Raw genomic sequence first — 13,001 nt, forward strand, 5'->3', positions numbered from 1 at the left:
AGGAATATTTGATTTTTCTTAAACTTGGGTGACCCTACAAAAGAGGCAGTAGAAACAAGGTCTTTGATAATAAACTGAAGTGATGTAAATACTTCTGAACGTCAGCTTCTAGATAGGGATCAAGCAAACTGAACACTGTGCCTGTTCGATGTTTGAGGTGGGAAAAGCCAACGTTTGACATCACATCGAAAAAATTATGTCCTATTTCTAGTCTCTGATGGCAGGTGGTGGCAGGAATTTGACCTTCAGACCATTCTGTCACCTTCCGATCTTGCCCATTAACGACTTTTTGTGGTGTTCTACGTTAATATGATCAAACTGCAGTTTCATTCACCCTTTTTTTTCCTTTGCATGTTTCCTGTGAAATAGAGCAACGCAAGGATGGAGAGAAAACAGCTGTCTGTAACTGTAGTGTAGGATTTATCATTTCACAGGATGTCTCGTCTTCCTGAACATGGGTGAAGATTTGAATTTCTTGTGTGTTGTTCAGCACCCACCCTCACCCTGCTTCCAGAAACTTATAGCATGTCTATTTCCTCTAGTACTTAAATCTCCCAACATATGACATATACGAGGGCTGTCTTGCTCAGCCCTCCTCCATCCCTAGCATTTTTAGCTTCTGTGAGGATACCTGGCCCTAGTGGAGTGTGTTGGCTTGCTGCAGCTGAGGGCACAATCCAGTTCTCTGCTGTATTGATGGAGAGTGGCAAAGTTTATGGTTTGGGGGCTGCTACCTAACCACCAAGCAGAGGGCATTAATAAAGATGCGTTTATGGTTATTTTTTATGTAGTGCTGGGGTAGATAAAAATTTCTGAAGTCTGTACAATGCTTTTCACCCAGGGTAATTGATGTCCAGGTTCTGTCAGACCTCTCAAATCAGCAGTGCCTCAGGCTTAGTGGAGCTCTCTTCCCTTTACCCCTAGCTTTTCTCAGTCTCATGCAGTTCAATACTTGCATCTCCCTCATTTCTGCTGTGCCATTTGGCTCTAGTTGCACTAAAGCCTAGAGACCAATCTTTATGAAAATCAGATGGTAGCAGCAGTAGGCTCCATTAGCTGGAGAGCAGCTTTCTGCCACCAGAAAACATCTCTGTGTGATCCAGTCCTGGAAGGGAGTGGTCATGCAGCTTGCTCTGAGCCTCTGTTGGCCATCAGGGAAAGGAGATCATACAAGATCTGTGCCCTCTTCGTTGCGCCTGTCCTGTTGTTTAGAAGAGAGATGGTTCCCTCTGCAGGTAGGCAGTGTTGCTCCTGCAACATGGAAGTAACTTTTCTGGTAGTCAATCAGATTTTGAGTCCTTTTCAGGTCAGGAGATATAATTTTAATAACAGCCAATTATCTGTTTTACAAGATGCCTCTTAAAAAAAAAAAAAGAAACACCTCTTCTCAAAAGGCCTTTAAGATCTCTAGGCTCCTAACAGATTGCATTTTCTTAGTCAAATGAAAGCATAATTTCCCACTGCCTCCCACCCATGCCCATGAAGATGAACTCTACTCCTCTTTGGAGAACATAGTGAAGGGCTGGGCAGAGCTGGCACTGCTGGGGCACCCCCTACACTGGCCTGTGTCCTTTGCTACTGTAGGCACCTGACCTGCATCCCCCATTGGCCTGGCCAAGGCCTGACGGTAGCCTCTCCTGGACCACGATATACATGATGGTTGTTTTGGAATGTCTTGAAGAGCAGTGGTGTCTCTAGTGAACAAACTTGACACCAAAACCTGTTAATTTCATGGTTTTCAGGTATTTATGGCTAGCGTTCTAAAAAGGGAAGAAATGGCAAAAATGATTGATGGTAAGGGAAAGAGAGGAAGAGGAGGAAGCCCAAGAAACTGTGCAGTTGTACACGTGGAGCTATGGATTTCAGGCAGTTGCCCCTTTGAGAGGGATCTATGTTGTTTGGTGACTACAAAAAGGGAGTTTGAGTTTGTTAAAGCTTCTATTGTTCTGTATGTTAATTTCCATTTCTACTCTAATTAATGAATTCAGTTTAAAAGTGCTATAAAAAGCAATTCTTGAAATGTTTTCCGTCGCATATATAAAAACTTAAGAAAACAAGAAGACAAACCTTACTGTGCAGTGTTTAAGATGTGTTGCCTCCAAAGCAGTATTTAGAATCAGTGGTCACATTTTGAAATATATGTGGATGGTACCCTTTAAAAGTTCATGGCAGAAGGGCAGTCTGTGGAGATTACTGCTACAGCACGTACTGGGTTATAAGCACTTACGCTTTCCTCAGCAAAGTGAGCTTATGAGACCACTTTAGCTTCCAGACCTTTTATGAATGCCAACTCCATTGTTTAAAAAAAGTTAAATAAGAGCACGAGTGTTATTTAACAAGCATAGTAAACAGTTTGGCAGTCCCTTAGGGAGCAACTGTTGCTGTTGAGGAGTGCAAATGGAGGAAACAAGTGGGGTTTGAGAAGGGAAGCATCGCTGGAGCTTTCATTTGTCATGGAGATCACTAACCTTGTGTTCTGTTTCTTTGTTGTGACATTAACACTGTTGCAAAAGCAAATAATCTGTATTTACGGGATAAAAAAAGCAGGAGAATATAATTTTAGCATTATACAGAGATAAAAGAGAAGGGAGCAACTATCTCAGCGTAACGTGCAGAAGGACTCAGTGTAGTACAGATAGAGCAAAACATTTATTGGTTTCTTGACCTTAGAGCTGACTCAGTAGAAAATCTTGGCTCAGTGTATTGTTTGTATGTGTTTTTAATGTAATCTTCTCTGATTTTTGTTCCTCCTTGCAGTTGCGAATTGAGGAGGAACATCACTGATAAAATGGAGGTCAACAACTGAACAGCATCTTGTGGGAAAGATTTGGAGGTGAGTGAAGTTTAAGGGTTACCTGAGTCGGACGTTATTCCTATGGAGGCTGAAAAGTGCAGTCAAGATTTTCTGAAGTAGAAGCATTCAGAATGTTGGGAACAAACATAGAAACTGTGGGGTCTGTGACAACTCCTGGAGGTCTAAATTGATACTGGGGCCTCAGTGTGCAATATCGTGCTCTGAGCCTGAAAGCTGTTGACTCTAGTCTCTATGTACCAGAGAGATCTGCTGATTAAAGTGCCAGAGGATTTCTTTCCTATTCAGTGGATTTGAAGTACTTAATGCTAAGCTGAGCTTCAGATCCTGCTAGCTCAGATGTTAAGGGGATGGAAAATGAGATAGCGTGGGCTGGGATGGACCAGAGTTACCTGTAAGGGCTGCTGCCCTCGGGGTCAGAGCTGCAGGGTGTGCTGGAAGCATGGCTTTGGAGGAAGTTGCGAGTGGGAGACTCTGGTCCAAAGCCTTTTTTGCTGGTTCCAGACTGCAGAATCTGAGTGATGCTGCATCCATCTGGGGCTGATGCGGTTCCTGCAAAAAAAGGAACATGCAGTACCTGTAACACAGCAGTGCTCACAGAGGATGCTAAAGACAAGCGTGAAAAACAAGTGTGATAGTCAGATAGTTAGCAGGAGAGGATTTTGTGAGAGGTAAAGGCTGAGAAGCAGACACTAAAAGTGGGAGATGCTGCAGTCTGGGATATTGTCTGTGACCTCAGCTGGAGCTTTTCTTCAGGTGAGTCCTTGCAGCTTTGCAGCTACATCTCTGCATTCGTGCTGGCTCAGACTATCCTCCTGTACTGTAAGCTGCTGTTTAGGAAGAGAGGAAATGAATTCTTCAAGCAGAAAGCCAAGATATCCAGCAGCTTCCAAACATTCCTCCCATATTAGAGGATTACTGCTATTTGGGCATATGTCACCAATTGATGTTTGTACTTTGTTTTCAAATTTGGTCTTCTGACTCTATGAGTAAGCTGTGACACTAGGGATGAAGCGCTGCACTGTTAGCCTTGGGTTACAGCTTTGGGAGAGTTGGGTCTGTGTGAACAGCAGTAGTGCCTGTTGTTCTGGCTGTAGTTTGTTGTGAAGATGAGCATATCCCAGGAGATGCAAGAATTGGTGTGGGCTAAAGTTTTCGTTTTTGAAGACAAACTTGCTTGTATGTGGTCAAAAATGTGGGTTGGTGTAGTCATGTACCATGTTTGTGTCTGTATGGAGACTGCTCTGCTGTATGTTTGTTCTGGGAACAGTCTGGAAGAAAGGCAGAATTTTGAACACAAGAAGGTGTGAAACTGGGTTAAAGTGAGATGGTGGTTAGCCCATAAACTTAGATATGGAAACAAACCTTGTAGTATTTCAGGGAGGTCAAGCTTGTAGTTTTACTTAATTTCTGACTGCAGTCATAGACACAACATCAAGGGGCTAAATTCTCCAAAAGTGCTCTCCGTATGTCCTCTCAGGTTCAATACTTAAAAACTTACTTGTGTTTGAAAGGTTCTCAAGTGACAGCCTCAAAACCCATGGAAAAAAAAAAATAAATTCAAAGAAGCTACCTAAGTTGTAGTGATTTTTAGGCATCTTAAAATCTCAGAGGCATTACAGTCACTGCTGTGGTTTGGGTCCAGGCAGTAGTTACCTACATTCAGTAACTGCAGATCAATACAGTATCTGGCTCTTGTGCGTTACTGTGCAGAATAATAACAGTTCATAATCGGTACAGCTCAGTTTTCCATCTTGTGGCTCTAAAAATACAGCTTTCTGCTCACTAAACGCTGTCATTGCTGTCTAACTGTCAGGATAGTTTGTCTGCTACTGGAGTAGGATACATGCAGGAATGTTATTAAAAATCTGGTATCTTCAAAGAGAAACATGGAACAAAGGCAGTGACAGTCATAAGCATTTGATTCTTTGAATACAGCTTTCACAAATAAACCTCTCAAACACCATTTTGCTGCAAAACTGTAAACTGTCATGAAGTGTGAACTTCACATCTTGAAGTAATAAAAGGAAGAGAAGGAGCTAATCGGATGCAGCGGAGCACGCTAGGTAAAATACAGGTTATGAGTAAACATTTTAATGTAACGATTCCTATTTATCCAAGCCTTTAAGCATGTGCTCTGGCCCGACGTGGGCTAGCAGGGCTGTTATAACACACTGAAGCTGTTTGTTTTTTTTTGCCTGGGTGATGCTTTTATAAAGATCTCTTGGGGCTATCAGTAAAGATAGAGAGGCCATTATATTCTAATTGATAGTTGCTGGGTACCTAAAGCCGCTTATAAAATCGTCTGAGTCTTAGAAGGGGATTCCCTGCTTGTTAGTGCATGTCAATTTTTGACGGACAAAGTGAGAACTGAGCAGGGTTAAGGCAGTCCTTGCTACAAGCAGCAGGTGAGTCTCTGTGCAGAGCCTTTAGGTTGTCCAGCAGGGCAGTGGATTGAAGTTGCAGGGCTTGGTCCTGCTCCAGTGAAGCCCCCTGCTCAAGGGGTGAGCAGCCAGAGCACATTGCTCATGGAGAAGCACGACAGCAGTGCTGCTAACCCACAGCGTTACCGGGAGGAAGAAAAACAAATGTCTGATGTGTAACTGTAACCTAGCTGACTAGAAGCCCTGCTATCAACCTGTCCCATTTGCTCTGTGTTTTCCTGATTGCTTTATTTAGTGATGTTTAGTATTCTTCATTCCTCTGCCATCTGATCTGTGGGGTGACTATAGCAGCTATCAAAAGCGAGGATTTTCTGTTGGAAGCACTATCGAGGCCAGCACTGGCTTGATGTGGCAGAAGCAATAAGCTCTGCATCTGCTGGTGCGCCATGAGAACTCTTATCAATTTGTCTGTCACTTGCAGGTTTGTGCTGGTTCTCAGCCCTGCGGCGTATGCTGGTAATAGCAAAGCAATGACAGAGATAGCTCTGCTTTCTCTGCTTGGTGAGGGGGTTCTGCTGTAGCTTTTTTCCCCTCTGTATTTCTCTCTATGCTTTTTCTTGTTATCTGTGCAGCTCTCAGAGCAGGAACCATCTTTGAACTGCACACAGAACGGCGAGCATAGGCTCAGGCCTTCTTAGAAGAAGCCTTGTCCCACTTCTGGTTTTGCTCCCTAGAAGCTGAAAACTGTTGCTTTCAATGTTACTGCATATGAGAAAAGGATTTTTTCCTTAAATGGAAAGAAAGAGCTGGAGGCCTGGAACTAACAACTGACCTACTTACAGCATGCACTGAGCTCACTGAAAAGCAGCTATCTGTAGAATTGGTCAATATTATTAAAAACAATACAGAAAACCCCTCTGTCACAGTAGCATTAGCTGCAGCTTGGAGCTGAGCGTTATGAGTTGCAGTCTAAACAAACTTCCAGACTTCCCAGATCAATCCCTATTCAATTTCATGCTGTTTCACAGTGATTCTTGTAGCTCCCACAGATTTGTGTGTTTAAATCCTTTTTCAAAACACATTAAAAGCTGAGCTCAGCCTGGGTGAAGGCAGGCAGAGTTCCCGCTGGAGATTTTGGGAAGTACATTGCTTTGGCTTACAGGCTTGTCTGCAGGAAAATGCTGCTTAGTGTCTGGCTTGATGCTTGTAATGCTAAAAATGCTATTGTTGGGGTACTAGCAATATAAAAATGGGTGCGTTGGGGTGGTATTTTGTTCTAGGTAGAGAACCAGCAGGTCAGCATGCTGCTTGTGTTCTTCTTTATGCCAGCAAGTGTTGGCACAGTGCTCTCTTCTCACAGGGGTCAGGCCCTGCTGTGTGCATGGGAAGCTCAGGCTGCCTGCACAGAGCTGCTGCTCAGCCCCTGCATGGATTTACATTCAGGATGTCACTGCTCTGACATTTGCCAGAACTTACATGATTCTTCAGTTTAATTCAATTTTTTATATATCGCTCATAGTGATATTATATGCCCATCTTTATTTTTTCTTAGTGTGCATGTTCTGTAGTGGTAATGTGTGCGTGGCAAACTAGTGGCCAACTCTCTTCATTGGAAAAGCAGGTATTTGAGGCAAAACCCTTCTGCTTTCTGGATGTCCTCTGTCTATAGTGGTCCAACCCATGCTCCTGGCCGTTCTGGAACCCAGCTCCTGTGTACTTGTTAGTGGGTGAAATGAGATGTGTGCTCTTCCCTGGGGTACATCAGTGTCTCAGCTGTCCTGTCCGCACCAGCGCTGTCCCCTTGCCTTTTGTGGATGACTGCCATGTTAACTGCTGGAGACCAGAGCTCCTGCAGAAGTCCTCATTTGCTTTCGGACTGGCAAATAGTCTGTCTGGGACACAGTGCAAAGTGCTGCCTCCAAAGCAGGCGTGTTTTCAGGAAGTAGATGCTCAAAGCCTGCTATGAACTCAGACGGCCGCGTTCTGTTTGTTATGAAGGGAAGTGGGAGAGGGATTCTTGATGGCAGCTTGGAATGTCTCTGCTCAAAACTGAGGAGCCTGGCTAATGAAATGTTGCGTCTGTCAGCGTGGAAAACGAGAATCTTACTTTTGAACTGGCATCCTCTGACTAGCATAACATGTGCTTCCGAAGCACTTTGTTTCTGAATAGCAGAATAATGTGATGTTTCCCAGAAACAACTGTGCCTTTCTCCAGAGTTTTCATGTCCTTAATATTTTTAAGCCTATTTCTCTTCCAGACCTGTGTTACTCTCCAAGCTTGTATCTAAGCCTTTCTGTCTCAGCTTCTCTGTGTAGCACAGTTATTTTACAAGGATTGTGTTTGTGGGCGAATCTGAAGTGCTTTCTTGGTACGGAAAACATCTCTGCCCCGAGGAGTTCATCAAGCCAGTCATCATGTATTGAACCTTTGCTGCTTACGGCTGAGCAGCCTCTTCAGCCCGACCTCCTGCTCTGTGCTGCGGGATTAGGAGCCAGCTCAGGTGTACTTCTGCGCACCATGCCAGACAGCTTGGAACTGCCTATGTACCTGGTGGTAAATTACCCCCACAGACAACCGCATTTCTTTACCAGTCAGCTTCAGTTGGGAAGGAATAGGATTTAGGTGAAGGCCATGTGTCAGAAAGTGATCACCTTCTTTTCCTGTGTGTAGTCCTGCAAGTCTCTCACAAGTGACAGATAAAACTGGCAATGGCATAGAGTAGTAAGGGGCTGCTTAGCCCAAGTCATATGGCAGAGTAAACAGGCCCAGGGCTCATGTTCTTCCTTCTAGATGAGTAACGAGAATTGCACCCTCGAGACTGCCAGAAATGGCACGTAAGAGATGTATCTGTATTACAGGGCTCCTTCCAAAGACAACAGGCATTGACCACATGGCTGGGTAGGCACTGGCTGGTGAGAAGTGTCGCCACTGAAAATTGATATTTACAGTACGCTGTTCCCTCTCGTCCTCCATTCAGCAGCTCTGAGAATTAAATGGTTTTAAAGTCTCCTGGTTTGTAACAATTACTTAAACGTTTATTAAAACATCTACTAAGCATGTGTTACTTCTTCCTAAATCATCTGTTAAAGGGCTGTTTGTGCACTGTGTGACTGTGTAACCGTTGCTCTCTATGTACTCTGGCGGAGTTCTTGTGGATGTAAAGACAGGCAGACAATAAAAAGTCTCATTATATCATAGCCACATACATCTTAGTTCTTTCTTATATGAGAAAGATGTCTCTAGATAGAGGAACAGAGTGGTTCAAGAAAACGTGCCTGCAGCAAGCTGTCTTTAAAACAGTTTTTCATGGAAGGGGCCTTCAGTTCTTGTTTTTGCATAATGAATGAAATAAAGCTTTGGAGTGCTGTCTTTAAAGAGTTAAAAAGCACAAGAAAATGAAACTAATTTCTAGGAGGCGTATGTTGGTTTTCTGTCTGGTTACTTAATAGAGTGTTTTTTATAATGCTGTTGAACTACAATGTACTTTGGATAAGGAGCCTTTGGAACATCTGCTGACGAACTTTGATGAGAAGGCAGTAATGTGCTTGAAGCAGAAATTAAAAGAATTAAAGTGTGGCTTTTTCTAAGAGGCAAGAAGACTGCAGAACTCGCAGCACTGTACGTGGACAAACAAGTAGGTGATGGTCTGTCTGTGAGTGATAGTCACTGTCTTAATGGTCTCAATCCATTGCCAGCGTTTCATCAGGTTACTGAGGTCATGCCTTATACAAGCAAGGACCCCATCCCAGTATCCTCTTCCTCTGGGAGTCACCCGCTTCTGCTGAGATCCTTGTGTTTCCCAGAACTTGGCTGCAACTAATAGCATGATGTTAACTGAAAGCTCTTCTGTCGAAACCTGTGATTTTTAATTGTGATGAGCATTTGCATGTGGGAGCGGCCAAAGAACCTCTTGACACAAGTTTTTAGGCTTATCAGATGGACAGAGTGTGGTCCAGGGATAGGGAATACCCAGCCTGTCCTGGCTGAGACCATCGAGCCTACCTAGATTATTTTCACGTGAAATCCTCTGGCCCCTTCCTACCAGGAGTCAATCCTCTCTCTTGGGGAAACTCAGTGTGTCGTAGTTAGGCCCTTGTTAGCCCTTGGGACAGCAGGATGTGATGCATTTGCACGGAGATTCGTTCTCAAACTTTGACTTTACACCTATCGTATGCCCTGAAAGTCTTTGACAAAAATACTGCAGAAATCCAGAGGATTGTGTTTTCAACTAGAAGGCAATAGGAGGTGTTACAGTCCTGAATACAGTGTGATGAGGCCAGCAGTGAATGCTCACGGGTTTCAAGTCTTATCATTTGGATCTTTGTTCAAGTAGTTCTCCAAGGGAACCGTCCATAATGTGCCTGAATTTCCAGTGCAACCTAAATAAAGAAGAGAAGGGCAGGAAGCAGAAGTAATTGAACTGCTGGCTGTGTGCACAGCGGAGGAAGCGTGAGGTGCAGATGAGCACGTGACTGTATTTTCTGGGAGTCTTCCTTTTGTTGCTTTCTTTCAAGTAATTTCAAAGGCTTTTCAAAGGGAGGATCAGTGCTGTTGCTGAGTTCCCCTCCCAGTCAGGGCAGCTGGGTGGGATTTGTTTCAGTGGAACTCCTTGCCCAACCTCCCCAGGCTCACGGCCTCTGCCTGGAAACCTGCTGCCTGCTGGGGTGTCCTAAATGCTGCTGTGTCTCAGCATCTCCCTCTTGCCTGGGACAAAAGCAGAGACTACGATTATCTCTCTTCTAGCCGTATTTCTTTCAAAAGAAGCCAAAACCAAGTTTATTATTGTCTTTTATGCTCTTGAATCATAGATCCAACATCCTCCTCTGACCTCCTTCTTCTGCTTGTTCTGCAGTTCACTTTGCTAAGTAGCTCAAAATAAAACGGTGTACTCCTGCCTACCTTGTGGGGTCTGCCTGTGTGCATGGTTCTGGGACTTAAGGCATGGCAGTCACTGGGGAGAGAGGAGAGAAATGTTCTTCTTGGGTTTTAGGACTTGCTGTGCTCTCAAGGAAAAAAATGAAGCATCAGCAAAGCAGGAAGAACGGTTAATGGAATTTGTAGGGGAGGCTTACAGAGTATAAATTAGCCGTTGTGCCAAATATCTCATTTGATTGTCTTGTCATGCACTAGTTTTCAGTGTTGCTGTTCATGGTACCAAGCAGGAAATAAATGAAAACAAAGATGCAGAAGGAGCATTTGTGTATGAAGTAATTCAGTTGCCTCCAAAGCAAAGTCTGTTCTTACAGGAAAACAGTGAAGCAGCTGATATTAAATAGCTCACATTGGCAATGGAGGCAGCATTTGTTTACTGGGAGATGAGCATTGACTTGGCCCATCTGCTGTATGCAGGCTCCATTTTAAATTTAAAACATGCACAAGTAAAGTTTTACAGAGCTTTTGCTGAGGGGCGGTTGAGAGCTGAACCAGAAAGCTTGGAAACTTGTCTTGGATTAGATAGTCGTGCATTACTTTATGTCACAGCATAATAGAACTGATGTCTGTTTATTTGCAGCTCTGCAGGGAGATGGAATGTAGTGATGATTGAAATATTTAAGTGGTAGCTGCCAAAAAATGTTTTAAAAAGAATTATTTTAATAGTGCATCATTTTATTCAGCTAAAGCGTTCCAGTATTGGCTGCGTATACTATAGAGTAACACACAAGTACTGAAATGCAGTAGTATATTATCCTGAAACTCTTAATTTTTGGATGTTTGTTTTCCGTCTGTACTGGAATGAAAGGAAATGTTGTCATATTCTGATACTCTGCACACCAGGATTCCTGTTGTGTAGCCAAGGCTGCTGGTTACAAGAAAAAGAACAGGTCAGTAGAGGGCCTTTCAGAAGTGCATGCTAAAAGAAAAATTACTGATCTGTGTAATTGCAGACCTTTGAGTGAAAATTAAGGTCAGTTATGAGTTAGCCTCATCACTTGTGTCCAGCTCTCCTCCTCAAAGGGAAGCAAAAGGGTCTCACCACCAGGTTCTCTCTGCTCGGTGAGAGTTGCGTGCAGTGCAACGCAGGGTCTTAAGTTGACTCTGCCTCCTTGGAGGAATGACTGCAGGTGCCTATTCTGGCATAGGGATCCAAAGGCCACATCCATGCATGTGATTACACTGGCATCAAACCTAAGGCTCTGGTTTCTGTTTTGTGTAGAGGAACAGCCACACTGGTGATAATGGTGCTGCTTATTAATGCACAGCGTAAATGCTCAGCAGAGGTGTTGCTGGAATAAAAGGCAGAGGCACTGCTGAAGGATGTTCCATGGGGTGCTGGCTAGAAATCTCTGGGTGATACGTGGTTCTGCTCCTTGGGAGGACACAAGTTTGAACTGAGTTATTAGAGGAAGAGAAACCCTTCTTTCCAGTGTTGATGGTGCTGATTACTCTGAGAACAGCTTAAAGTAAGCAAGTGCTCCCTCCCCACCCATCACCCTATTCCTTGTTTTTCCCCCTTTGTTCCCATCTCTCCTTGCCTCCTGATTGAGGCTGATGTTGCAGAAATGGTTTGATTGGAGCAACCATGCTGTGTGTGAGCAACCGTTGGGTTTCCAGAGTGTCTTTCCACAGGAACATCACAGATTAATGGCCACGAGATTCAGTGACGCATCTGAAATAATTTCCTGAAATAATGGGGAGTAAATAATGGTCATAACAGGAATAAAACAACTAGTTTGACTTGAAGTTCCTCCTGAATTCCTTGACCTTGAATTTATTCAGAGACCTGACTTTGCCCCCAGTGAGCTAACATGAATGCTGACTGCACTCGAGTTGTCCTCGAGCCCTAGCAGTTATTAAACTCTTGGAACTTAAATTTGAAGAGCGGGTATGAGAACAAACAAGAGTGCTGTGGCAACCAGAGAGGTGGGCTACTTACTGGCTGTGCCATTATAATTTGTTAGGAGAAAGTTCATGGTTTTTCTTCATTCATGCAGTCTTGGTTGAGTTGCCTATTTTTTCCCTTTAACTTCTTCTGCATCTTGATTTGGAAGAAGTGATATTTTTTTTTTAATTATTATTATTTTTTACTGTCCCTTTGGCCTGGTGGTAGGATGGGTAGAGTTCTTTCATGAAGAGAAGAGCTAGACGTTGAAGGCCACAGGAAGCTCCAGGCATCTGTCTCTCTGCAAAAGAAAGATATACTGTGTCTCTCCATTGCACAGCTCAGAGCTCTCAAAGACCATGGTTCCATTCTCTCTAGGCCCTCTTTGTTACCATCCCTTTCTCTTGCCCCGGACCCCCTGCCTGATTCTAAGAGTGCACAGAGAAGTGATGCTTCTTGCCTTCGCAGTGCTGGGGTTCTGTCTTGGAGGTGGCTGCTTCCAAACAGCCGGATGGGGGCTGAGAGCTGATGGGACATCCCAGGGAGCCCTCGTGGTCCGTGTGTAACTCTGGTAGGACTGGGGTGCTTTTGTCTCACGGGGCAGCCTATCTCCCCCTCCTTACCTTCTTTGCGGGCCTGAAGTTGGTGCGGCTACAACAAATGTGAGCAAGCTTTATCAGCTGCAGCCAGCTGGAAGTCTGGCCTCATACCACATAACTCAGACTGCTTTCTGTTCTCCCCTGCCTCTTCCTCTGTGAATTAGTAGCCATAAAATACAGCTATGGGCACCAGCAAATCTTTCCGTAATTTCTGCCTTCCAGACCCCAGTAACCGTCCTGGTTTCTCATCCTCTCTCTCTCCCCCTCTTTCTTACTCTTTTTTAGGGACTGGTAACAGTAATACTGCACATTACGTGTCCTCCTTACAGCTAGATAACTAATGATTGCCATTATATCTCTGTCAGAACTAGGTAACTGCAATGCT

General features: G+C 44.1%; 1 protein-coding gene across 1 annotated transcript in view; it reads left to right on the plus strand.

Moving 5' to 3' along the window:
* Nucleotides 1-13,001, plus strand: part of CPS1 (carbamoyl-phosphate synthase 1) — a 234,065-nt gene that overhangs the window by 194,077 nt on the left and 26,987 nt on the right. Inside the window, exon 47 of the transcript XR_006179623.1 lies at nt 2,758-2,833. The gene's annotated coding sequence lies outside the window, so the exon portion shown is untranslated. The remainder of the gene's footprint in view (nt 1-2,757; nt 2,834-13,001) is intronic.

Source organism: Lagopus leucura, unplaced genomic scaffold (genome assembly GCF_019238085.1).
Source record: "Lagopus leucura isolate 7727_CA_CO unplaced genomic scaffold, USGS_WTPT01 Super-Scaffold_100012, whole genome shotgun sequence".
Classification (NCBI taxonomy): Eukaryota; Metazoa; Chordata; class Aves; order Galliformes; family Phasianidae; genus Lagopus; species Lagopus leucura.